General features: G+C 38.1%; 1 protein-coding gene across 7 annotated transcripts in view; it reads left to right on the forward strand.

Moving 5' to 3' along the window:
* Positions 1–12,652, forward strand: part of LOC116848340 (aryl hydrocarbon receptor nuclear translocator homolog) — a 54,151-nt gene that overhangs the window by 24,599 nt on the left and 16,900 nt on the right. The gene's annotated exons all lie outside the window — the stretch shown is intronic.

Raw genomic sequence — 12,652 nt, forward strand, 5'->3', positions numbered from 1 at the left:
TCTCTCTCTCTCTCTCTCTCTCTCTCTCTCTCTCTCTCTCGCCTTCTTACCCGACGTCGTTAATTCGCCTCACGAAACCGCGGCCCAATATGTTTTACCGGTACACCCTGTACATGCCCCTTCTCAAGAGTACGAAGGTACATACATACCTACATGATACCGGGCAATGTGAGGAGCCGATAGCGGAATGGGAAGCCCTCGAGGCTGCTCCAGCGTGGGAACATAAGGTACTTATACGCGCACCGTAGCGTCCTTCAAGTCCGCGTATAGCGAAAGACACGGTACTTTGATTCCCTTCCGAGATATTTCGGCTGCCACGGCATTAAATTCGCCGGACAAAAGCCGGAAAATAATGTACAACGTGAGATGCATAACATACATATAAAACATGGCGACTCCCACGACGGCACGAATAAAAATCTACGTCAAAATCCTCGTAGGAATCTGTGTCTTCGTGTGTCCGCTGTAAAAAATATACCAGAATACATTGGACGTGTCTCCAAAAAATTCGCGCGCTTCCTTCTGAATTCTTGAAATTTTTTCCGCAACGAGAATCTACTGGTTTTAGCCGTAAAATTATACAACGTTGAGTATCAGAGAATGAAATAAATTCAGATTGTATATCGGAGAAAAGAATATTATATCAATTGGAGTTAATCTTCTTGTGATTTAACAGCTATATTGTTGAAACTAATACATCATACATAGTTTCAATAATATTGCTATTAAAATATTTTAGGTCGCTTTGCTCCCTGAAGAAGTGAACTAAAATGTTCACGAAATGTTTCAACCAAATACAAGAAAGAAAAACAAACGAAATAATATTGCTATTAAATCGAGAAAATTTACTCCAACCATGGCACTGTTGACCAATTCTAATGATATTAAGTATACAAATTAATTTAGGGTCCTCATAATTAATCAACTGTAACTTTATTTTAAATTCAAATCTTTTATCCGCCGCATTAGGGTTTCAGAGTGCGAACTCTTAAAATGAAAAAACGCTATATAACGCTGCTAACGACAATGAGTATCTCATAGATATTCAAATCTCTGTGGGATTACTCACTGTTAGAGTTAACGTAAATATTACAACGTTGCATTTCGCTAATTACACTGAAAAAATATCTAAAATACAGACAAATATTTATTCAGCGAGTACTAGTAACATACTTAAATCTAAATTCTTTTATTCAAATGAAATGAACATTGGCTTTCGTGAAAAGCTATATTAAAGGTTTTTTAAAAAATGTATTTTCATATTTGAAAAATATTTTACATTAGTAAATATGTTGTCTACCGAATAGGTATTGTTTTATTTCTTAGATATTTTTTCTCTCAGTGTAGAATCTAATCTCGATGCTCCGTACTCATAAGAATCGGGCAGAGAGGATCGGTGTCGATTGATTGACTTATCAATAGACGAAGAGAACAAAAACACTTTGGAGGTTGAACCTACCGCGTATAACATTGATCGGTCGTGACTCAGCCCCATGCTTTGTGTAACGTGACTGTGTATGGCGTTACGTCTCTATTAAGGCCTAGGTCCATGGTGGGTTCTTCTACCTGATGTAATCATGGTGCAAAGCCGGTCATAGGTAACATACGAAAGACGAGTACGCGACTTCGCTATTATATCGTTTCGTTCTAAATAGAGATTGAATTTACGTCGTCCACGTCCCGCACAGAAATTTTCTAAATTTTTTCCAGATAGATTCCAATTACAATGCCCAAATTTGACAAATTGATTATCTCACCACGCTACCGATTAGAAATTTTATTCTTGTCCCAAACGCATGGCTTCTCCGGCTAGAATCAAAACAGAAATATTGTACACGAAGAAAATATTGCAGTAAAAATTACATAAAAATTTTTGTAATCTTGAACTATACAAATTTATGATCGACATTACTACATATTTGTTTAAAAATTTTATGCAGATTTGGTTCTTCACTACGAAATTATTATGATTATTTAAATATTTTTCATATTATATATCAGATAGTTGGTCAAATTTATTATTTCTATAGTAATTTATACTATTTTTCATTATAGTCGAACTTTAAAATATACAAAACATACACAAGGAATGGTAACGTTTGAAAAGCTGAATAAATTTTACCCAAGTTTAGGATTGTAGGATTAAAAACTTTGAATATTTTACTGGATAATGAAATTAATTAAGGTCAGCATATGTTTTGTTCAATTGTAATGCAAAATGAAGATCAGAAGGAATATTGGAGAAATTTTGAGATTTTTATTTGAAATCGCATTTTTTAAACATATACACTTCTAATTATTTTGGAGAATCGATCCCAATCAAACTCCAAACATTGCGCTATCTCTTAACGCGTTCAGCCGCAATTCATATCGCCTTATTGATAACGCGAGTTACGATTACTTTCCAACGTCACGTGATTCGAACACAGAAATTCTCGTCTCGGTTAAATCGATTGCATTTGTCTGAAGAGAGGAAAAGAAAGAAAGAAAGAAAGAGAGAAAGAGAATACCCTGTTACTTTTTAACGCCGGCCAATCCGAGGACTGACTGTTGATCCGCCGTAATGGCAATAACGACATCTTATCCGTGGTCTCTCATCGCGTGCCGCCGGGTGGATTCGTGGTAGTTCACCTGCAATTCCGTGTCCGCGCTGTCGTTTCGCAGGTATATATACGGTGCCGCGAAAAAATACGCGAAGACCAACCGGCAACATTCTGATGTCGCGCGTTCTTTCTCTTCCCCTTCCCTCCTCCCTCTCTCTCTCTCTCTCTCTCTCTCTCTCCCCCTCCCCTTCATTCTACCTTTCTCGTCGTTGTCTCTCTTCCTTTCTCGCCCCCGGTTCTCTCTCGAGAACCTCACTTTTAAGTTAATAACGCAATTACTGCCTCCTGCCGCAAGACGCGCAACTCTCGGCTGTCTGTTCCTTCTCGTCTCGTTTTCCTTTTTCCCGCCTCTCACCGAGCTGTTACTCCAACCCCTGTGTCTCGTATTTTCTCAGCATTAATACAAGCACCGGCACTTTTGGCGCCGCGATAACCACGAAATAACGTTGTCGTCGCTCTCGTCCCGTCGCATGCCACCCAAAAAGGAGGAACGCCCTCTTCCGTCTCGTGCATCGTCGTTCTCTTCAATCCCCTTCCGCTGGTAACGCTGGTCGACCTTTCGTCAAAGAACTTGATCCCTCGCAATTGGCTTCGTGGATAGTACGCACCAACTTCGTCTGAGCTGAATTTTTGCTACGAAATTTCTTGTTAATTGAAAAAAAAGAGAGGAAAGAGGAAAGAGTGAAAATTATGTATAGTGAACCTTGAGAGAAACGAGACTTTTACTTTATTCCGTATTCATCAGGCGGTTAGTTAATGACGAGTAAAACAAATTTGTGAAATCGCGTGATAGTCGGTCTTCGCCCCAATTTCCTCACGTTTCACGCCAGGTACGAGACCAGCGAGCGTTAACGACGCACCACGTTCGCGACGGACGTTGCTTAAATCATCCCCAAACGAAGACGTTATAATCGCGCGTGAAACGGCAGCGCGCCAGCCCATAAATTTCCGCCCAACGTATTTACTGCCGTGAACGAGTAATCGCAAAAGCGCAACGTTCACCGGACACATGCGTTATAAACGACGACCGTAGCCGGATTTATTGCGGCACCGCGTTGTCACAGCCCTCCTCCGACAGCTTCCCCATAATTCCTTTTTACTTCCTCTCCCACGTGTTTACAGTCGCCGCCGCCTACGCTCTTCGACAATTTACAGAATCCTCAGTAGCGACACTTTCGAATAGATGTTGCTTTTAATATTTTAAACGCTAATTTACACACAAAATATCGTCACATTTTGCATAGATATTGAATCGTGTCGAAATATTAACGTGTATTGAGTACTAAGTCCTTTGAGATTCAGAAACATCGATTCCGCTCGAGTAAAAATTTTTCCTCTTAAAAAATGCACGTGTTATCTCAGTTACAAAATTCAATAAATTTTATAACCATAACAATGAATATAAAAACGCCAATCTTGTAGATTTAATATTACAAAATCAAGGGAATAAAATTTGCTTACTTTTTCCCATGAAAAACTAGACAATTTCAAATATCAACAGTTGCATGGTTTGGGATGAAGAATACAAGTCTATTTTTTCTCTCTATCTAGAATGGATCAATAGTATTATATCAACGAAATCATTACTTTGCTAATATAAAAATTTAGGGTCCAAAGTGAATAATTATGTACACTAGGTCTTAAAGAGTTAATTTTAAATTTGTTATTTTGGGATGAAAAATGTTATTGACATTTATTTTCAACACTTTGTAGAAAAGAAATGGCAAAAGTGACTTGTTTTAGTAACATGCTGATAGCTTTGTCGCTAAAATTGTCATTACTTCTGCATTTGGCAGTCTAGACCAAAGAATGTTGAAAATAAATGTTATTAGAATTGAACTAGATATATATTAAAAACACTTAATTACTAAGATTTTATTTGACTGATGGTACTGTAAAAATTGTCAAATTTGTGCATATATTTGCTAATAACAGTATCAGTAACTTTCTTTCGAAAGTAATCTCTCGTCGAAATCTTTAAATATACTCCGAAGATATCCCGAGAGAGAGAGAGAGAGAGAGAGGGAGAGGGAGAGGGAAAGAGCCTTCCTCGGAGCGGTAATCGGACGTGGCGAACGATCATGATGCTGAGCCTTCGCAGTTGGCAAAAGTTTGCAGTAGGATGTTACTCGCGCGACTCAGAGTCACCGTAAGGCCCTAAACGGAGGGAAGAGATTATCTCGCACCGAAGTGAAAAGCACGTGCCTTAAACGTCGTACAAGGAAAACCGGCGGTGCCTCGCCGCATGACGCAGATCGTCGCACAGATTGCTCTCATAGGCCAATTAATTAAAAGACTTCTTCTTTGGCGTAATAAGTCGCAGTAACGCGAGCGACGAACGTACGGGAGAATCCACGTTAGGACACTCTAACGGGGATTGTTGCCAACGCTGATCTTTCGACTGCGCGTAAAAAAGCTCCACACAACCGCAATTAAAATTTATTTGACGTTTTTCACCTCTTACGTTGCATATGATACTAAATTTTTCGAAATAAAATTTAATTCGAAAAGTAAAATGAGTCACTCGGATTCGAGTGATTTTTTACTCGTATAAAATGAATTCTCCGCTTTAAACCGTCACATAAATATTTTCACATGAAATTTAAATCTAATTGATGTTTGTAAATCTAATGTTAAAAAATTAAAAAATTTATTTCAAAAAGTGAATCTCTTATCATTCTATGACGATATGACAAGAATATTTTATTAGAATCCGAATTTTGAAGATCCTATGCTTCAAACATGCGAAGGATAAAGATCGCGTCGATGTTGGGAGGAATATCGAATTCCAAATGTGGACTCGGGTCCACCGAACAAGATACAAACGCGAAGTAGTGGAAGTTGCCTTATTCGAGTTTACCTTCGATCGCAAACAATGCAGTCAAGTTACATTTACGTAGTGTAACATCGGTATCCGCCTCGCTGTCCCTCTCCATTCGTTTTAGCAATCGAGACAATACCGACGGATAATTCACATCCGTTTATTATTCTTAAATTCCTCTGTCACTCTCATACGGGCAGCAGAAGTATTATTTACCGGCCGATCTATAATATCATGCACATCAATGCGGCACACGATAAGGCCGCGCCGCGTACTCTCACGAGGAGCGAATCGTAACGTTAAATTGTGCGATTGAGTAACGGCGATCTGTGTACAACTTTGCCGGTCTATAAATTCATGCGTACGAGCCCCAGGGAATGTCGGATATGCAGTAAGGGAGTGTCGTTAGACTAGCGAGAGAACAAACGTTGTAAATCGTATCATAAGTCCCATTATGAGACGTTACGTAAAACGTACAGCGACGATTCGAGAGGCAACCTTCTAGTCATCGATAATCGACACGATGTCGAGATCTAAAGGCGTGTTGAAGTCGAACGATGTCGAGAAGACCAGGACTATGGTCCCAGGAATATGTGCTTTTTTTATTCATGTGCTTTTTTTAGTATTTATTTTGAAGAAAGGTAGTGGATGCAACATCGCGAGAGAGAACATAAATACCTTTCTCTGAGTTTGATTAAAATCGGAATATTACAATTAAGAAATATAAAAGACTGATGTGGTAATAGTAAAATAAATTTTATATTATCGCAATTGAATAAAATTGAATGATATATTACTAATTAGAGTGAAATTTCTTGTAAGTGTATGATATACTGTTTCTGGTAATAAATGCAATTTTTATTCATAAAATGATTGAAATATATTGGTGGACGAGGTAAAGTTGGCCCATAATTAGAGGCCGGCAGGAGGGCTGTGAAGACCTCTTGCAAAGACTACTAATCAGGATACATTTTATGGCCTCCTTTACTTTGCGCTACTGGGCAACCAAACCTGGACAAGATAGTTATGTTGCTGCATGTTTTGGTTGTTACAAAACAAAATACACGGTTACACAGATAAAATACAGGTCGTGGCGGACATTAATACGTGAAAGAAAGTTACTTTTATCATATTTATGTAGTCAGTCACAACAATTAGTTGTCTGAGAAATTTTAATTTCAAAATTCTAAAATATAGGACGTCTAGCTCCGGTTTGCCCTACTCGAAAAGTATTCAGAGCAAACTGCCTATCGCGACGCCGTAAGTATCCTTAAATACGGGGCAATTTGATGTATTTCTAAATCGACACACTAGATCCCGATCGATCTTCTTTTTTCTCTTCTTTGAGAAAGTAGAAAATGATAGTCGGGTATACGAAGGACATGCTGACGTTTAACTATGTCAAAGATGTGAAAAACTTTAGTTTGGAACTTCCCAAAATTTTCCGACACACCAGTTAGAAATTGAACATTTCAGCAACATCGATACAAGTGTCGAAAGAGAAGATAGATTTTTGGCGAATGAATTCATTCGATTACAATGAGTATTTGTTTCATATATGTAAAGAAACAGAGCAGCATTTTTGCTTTTATCTGCCTTGTTCCTTTATTTAATACGATTACGCAGAATATTCAGTAACTGATACGAGTAAGGAGTACTGGGGCTAGTTGTCCTATGTTTCAAAATGTTACAACTTTTGTTGTGACTGACTGTACAAACATGATAGAGACAACCTTTTTCTATGTGTTTATATCCGCAACGATCTCGTAAACCGTATATTTTATTATGTAATAACCGAAATATGAACACGCTGCAACGTGGCCATCTTCCTCCGGTACAGAGGCAAGTCGGCCAGCAGGATAAGAAAACTACATGAAATATGTATCCTGATTAGTAGTTCCAGTCTCCGCGAGAAATCTTCCTACCGACCTCTAATTATGAACCAACTTTATCTCGCCCGCCTCGATTTCAATCATTTTATGAATGAAAATTACTTTTATTATCCGAATATGATACACTTGCGAGAAACTACATTTTAGCCAATAAGATGTCGTTTAACACAATTTAATCACGATGGAGAATACTAATACAAAATTTCAAGAAGCTCAAAAATTTACTTTGCTACTACTAAATTAGTTTTTTTCTATCTTTTAACTGTAATATTATTCCGATTTTAATGAAACTTATGGGAAAATATATATGTCTTGAAAGAGCTGGATTTTGTATCCATTGTTCTTTTCAAGATAAATACTAAAAAAAACACATGAGCTACATACTCCTGAAGCTATTTAGACTCGACTTCTCTCACAAAGAAATTCAGTAAAAGACATTAAAGTCCTTGAGATGTTCAGTCAAACAAAATAAAGGAAAGGAACAAGGTAAATAAAAACAAAAATGTTTAATGTGAAAAAATACTCAATAAAATACTTAACCTTGTTTACCTTGTTACCTTGTTTTTTCATTTATTTTTCTAATTATTTTTCTTTTTAATTTAGATACATCTAATTTTGCTTTAAAACTATGATGTTTGTTGCTGATATTAGCGTTCATAGTTCTTTTTAATATTCGATCGACAAATTTATGTAAAGAAATGGAACTTATTCTGTCCTTAAATGACAATTAAGACCGTCTTATCATTTTTTTTATTCGTATCAATTACTGAGCATTCTGCAAGTCTGTATTCACCCATGTTCGTCGCGCTATAAATCACCGGCGTGTTTCGGTGACTCACCCATCGCCATCGCCTTTCACTGCTGATTAATTAACGCGAATGGCAAATAAATCGCGTGTCTACGACGCGCAGACAGTGCGTTCCGTTTTATCTAGCAGCTCGAAGTTCCTCTCGCTTTGCATTTGCGTTTTGCACTTGAAACGGAGTCACGGCGGATGAGAGATCTATTACCTCAACCTTCAACTAGTATCCTCTTTTTCAAGCAACGCGACCGGTGTCACGGGGTTAATGTTGACCTCCGGCCCAAGGGTCAGGCACTTTTATACCGTGTCGCTCGCCGCAGCATCCGACGACCCCTGTGTATCAAATAGCGTGGTAAATGCGGTGCCTCGGCTCATTGTGGTTGCTTTAAATAATCATCCCTGCCAGTTGCAAAAACACTGTGGCTTTTTTGCATCGCAAGATCCGTTAGACCCTTTCAAGCATCCTCGGCTAAAGAGAGGCGAACGACTTTTACGTCGAAAGAAGTTACCGCATCCGATCGAGGGAATAAGAGAAAAAAAAAATGAAAAGATTGTTCTACGGTTCAACTCTTGGAAAGCACACGGAACCACGAGGAACGCGGCGCGGTAGAGATTATTACACAGTAAGAGTGTTAATTTATCGTATCGCGACCTCGGGTCAGATCGGGTCAGACGAGAGCTCGCTCGCGCTTCCACGGACATCCGTGTGCGGGAGTATCAGGACACCCGGTATGCCCCGGTACACGGAGCTGGACCCACGGAGCGAGCGGGCAACTTCGGAGCGTCTGACCTCTGACCCAGGAGTTCTCTCCGTCCTCCTCTCCACGGATCGCGTTCCTCCTCCGCCCCTCCGCCCGCCTTTCCACTCTTCCCTCCTTGTTCTCTCTTGCTCGCCATGCCGCGCGGTGCATACTCCGCTTTATACTTGCGCTTTAAGCACCGTGGCCTCTTTTAAATAGCGGACCTCTGCGCCAGGGCGATCCACGACGTCGTCGAGCGTTACGGATCCCCTTGGTCCCCGGGACGAGATAATAATAATGATAACGACCGCCAGCGCGCGCGGTCCGGCGAAAAAATTGTACCGAATCGTATAATGAAACAGAAGAAGGGAGAAAGAGAGAGAGAGACGCGAAGGGCGACTCGCATTGACTCGGTGATTTTACCTTTTCTTTCTTCCTCAACCTATTATTTTATTACCGACACATGTTAGAAATTATCAAGGTTGAGCGTTTAAATTTAGACAACCTAAACTATGTATGTGATGTTATCTATATAGACTATGAGTAATTTATGTCGCTCAAAGAACGTATAGCTTGCTAAAGAATTAATTAAAGAAAGTTCCATTTAACCTTTAGAACTCTTTGATAGAAATTTGTAAACGTTGTTTGCTAAACAAGTTAGAGACCACAGTTCTCTGGCGACGTTCTTATCTTCAAAATTAAATCTGTCACATAATAAAATGAAAATTTCATGCGTTACTTTTTTCAGACATTACACTTATAATTAATACTCAAAATGATGATTCGTACTGCCTGCTTTTTAAAGTTCTTGAAATAAAATTTCACTCGAGAAATTCACTCATGATCACCACAACAAAGTAGAGTCACTTGAGTAATTTTTCATTCTTGTAGAGTGTGAATCTCCACTCTAAATCGACAAGTGAATATTTTCACTCAAAATTAAAAAGCGATCTTATGTACTCTACTATCATATGAACATGTTCAATCGATTGACACATTCACTCATTTGAAGTGAAACATTCGCTCTTGCGATTTCGAATAGCAATATCTTCATTGTCGTTTCTAATGAAAATATTGCTTCTTTTCACTCATTTTTAGTAAGATTTCATTTCAAAAAATTTAGAGAATAGGGAAGACCAGGACTAGTTAACTACCGAAGAAAGTTGGCAAAACTTACCTCGGTAGTCATTTCTGTTATTTTCTAACAAACTTCTAAGTAAGCAAGATTTTTAAACATGTCAAAGATGGCTTTGAAATCCTTGCTTGCTTGACTCTGAAATCTGTTAAAAACAGCAGAAATCGATTTTGCCAATTTACCTCGATAGCCAACTAATCCCCCTATACTTACTTATATTATTGTTCGATGATAAAATTATTGAATGTAATCGCATCAACTCTAAATTGATCAGAAAGGGCAACTGTAAATTTTGCAAACAGAATTTAGTGATAATCTGAATATATTCATTAATGTTGAATTATGAGTTTTCACGAATTTTATTAGACCTATTATTTTACTGTCTAAAAATGTTATAAATTATTATATTATATGTAATGTAGTGGTATGATTTGTATTGCCTATGCTTATTTAAATTATTGTTCAGTGATTTAAATAAACATCAATGATTTAAATTATTGTTCAATGATGAGATTATCGAATGTAATCGCATCAAATTGTTCAAAGAGAGCAACCACAAATTTTGCATCCGTAATTCAAAAGTAGACTGAATATATTTATCGATGTTGAATTACGGATTTCCGCGGCCTTCGCATACTCGCGATTGAAATTTATTAGATTGGAAATCAATTTTCGAAATATAAGCGTAATACTGAGCGACCCGTCTCGCACAGACTCGCTGTCGGCGAGGGGTGCCTACGAACGGATCAATTTTATTTTGCAATATTTCATATCGCGGCTACCCAGTCGCGGCGAGTAGACACCAAAAAAAAGTTAGCAGCAAACCAATCAGCGTGTCGATATCAAATTTTAATCTCGCACTCGCCTTCCTCTCTATACATTCGAGTGGGATATCGACAGCCTGATCGTGAAACTACCCATTTCGCGAAACGAACAAATTTTTTCATCATTTCGCGAACTAGCCTCTCTCTTTCTTCTTAACCAATTCACGGCGGGAACGTATTCAGCCTGTGAAATGGACAGCAATCAAATTGTTCGATTCAATAAGGAACTTGCCTATTGATACAACAGTTCCAACTGTTCCAGCAGGATAGCGGTAGAACGAGATAATAATTTTAGCGGAAAGCTACTTCTGTAGTCACCACCTGACTGGATATACTGATTATATCGCGTAAAGTAGCTGCAAATTATGTATACTTGAAACTATAAAGTAAAGTAAACGTTTACGTTATGCATCCGAGCTTATATATTACTTTCAGCTTTGCGAATATCGATTTGCGCTACCGATTCATTCATCACACCGCGAGATAAGAGGAAGTTGATTGGTAATGAAGTATATACATAAAAAATAGATGCGCACATTCAAGTAAATGCTACTTGTTTCGAGTATATAGTAAGCTTATATTAGGTCATTAAATATGAAATGCCTGATTTCTTTAAGTGCTAAGTTTGACAGTCGATATTTCTGACATTTCACTTTCACAATTCTTGTTTTTTTTTTTTTTTTTTTTTTTTTTTATAAAAGTATATACGCACGCAAGGTTATACGCATGTTTGTAATTATCTTTTTTACAACAATCTCAACGAAGTGTTTGGCGAGGATATAGCTAATGAAACGTACAGTACGTCGATGGTTTGAGAAGTTTCGTTTTAGCGATTTTAATCTCGAAAATGAGCCACGTGGGCTACCTGAGACCAAGGTGGATAATAAGAAATTGAAAGCTATAATGGAGGCGGTTACATCTCAAACTATGCATCAATATCTCCAATATCTCCAGGCTTCTTTGCCAGCATAAACAAGCTACCGTTAAGATGACAAAATTGTGTCGATAATTTAGGCACATACTTTAATTAATTATTTTTGTTTGAAATATAATAAACCAAACTTTTCATTCAAAATCGGACATTTCGTATTTAATGACTTAATATATCGTAAAATCATAAAAATTGTATTTTTATATAAAATGAAATTTTAAACACAGATTCGTAATAAAAAAGAACTAGTTACAAATAGAGATACGCAAAAAGTATCTATATATTGTAATTAGATACATATAGCTAGATATATTACGTTTGTTCAATCAATTAGTTGTTTGAGAAGTTATAACTTGAAAAATATAACATCTTGTCCCAGTTTTTTTTTACTTAAAAGGAGGAAAGTAAACAATAATTTTTCTTATCAAAGTAGAGTGATGTTTTTCAATGTGTACAGAGTACACGGAAAAGATCGCGAAATAGACGAGAAATGGTGCGATTCACTTCGCGAAATTGACGGTCTCTTCGAGTCGTGGTGTCGATAACGAATTAACCGGTGCTCGATTTGCGCATCATGAAGGATCGAAGTGGATCCGAGTTACGTGTTGCGTGCGGAATCTCCCTTTCTTCGCGAAGTTTCCTGGAAAATTGTCGCGAATTAAATGCCATTAAATTTACGATTTGCGCACCGACGATTACGCAGCTCGCCGTCGAAGTAAAGGGACGTGCCTGGCCGTTATCCGCGGCGGTTACCCTCTGGTAGCGTAATAACAGGGGAGGCCTCAAATTGTGGTCTCGCCCGATATCCTCCCCCGGCTAGATGGACTACTCGAGAATTTATCGGCCGAATCGATCATGGACGCCGACGACGCCCGTGACCGAATTAATTCCACTTTGCGTATTC

This window comes from Odontomachus brunneus, unplaced genomic scaffold (genome assembly GCF_010583005.1).
Source record: "Odontomachus brunneus isolate Ranch 3 - 2012 unplaced genomic scaffold, Obru_v1 Obru_scaffold_093, whole genome shotgun sequence".
Lineage (NCBI taxonomy): Eukaryota > Metazoa > Arthropoda > Insecta > Hymenoptera > Formicidae > Odontomachus > Odontomachus brunneus.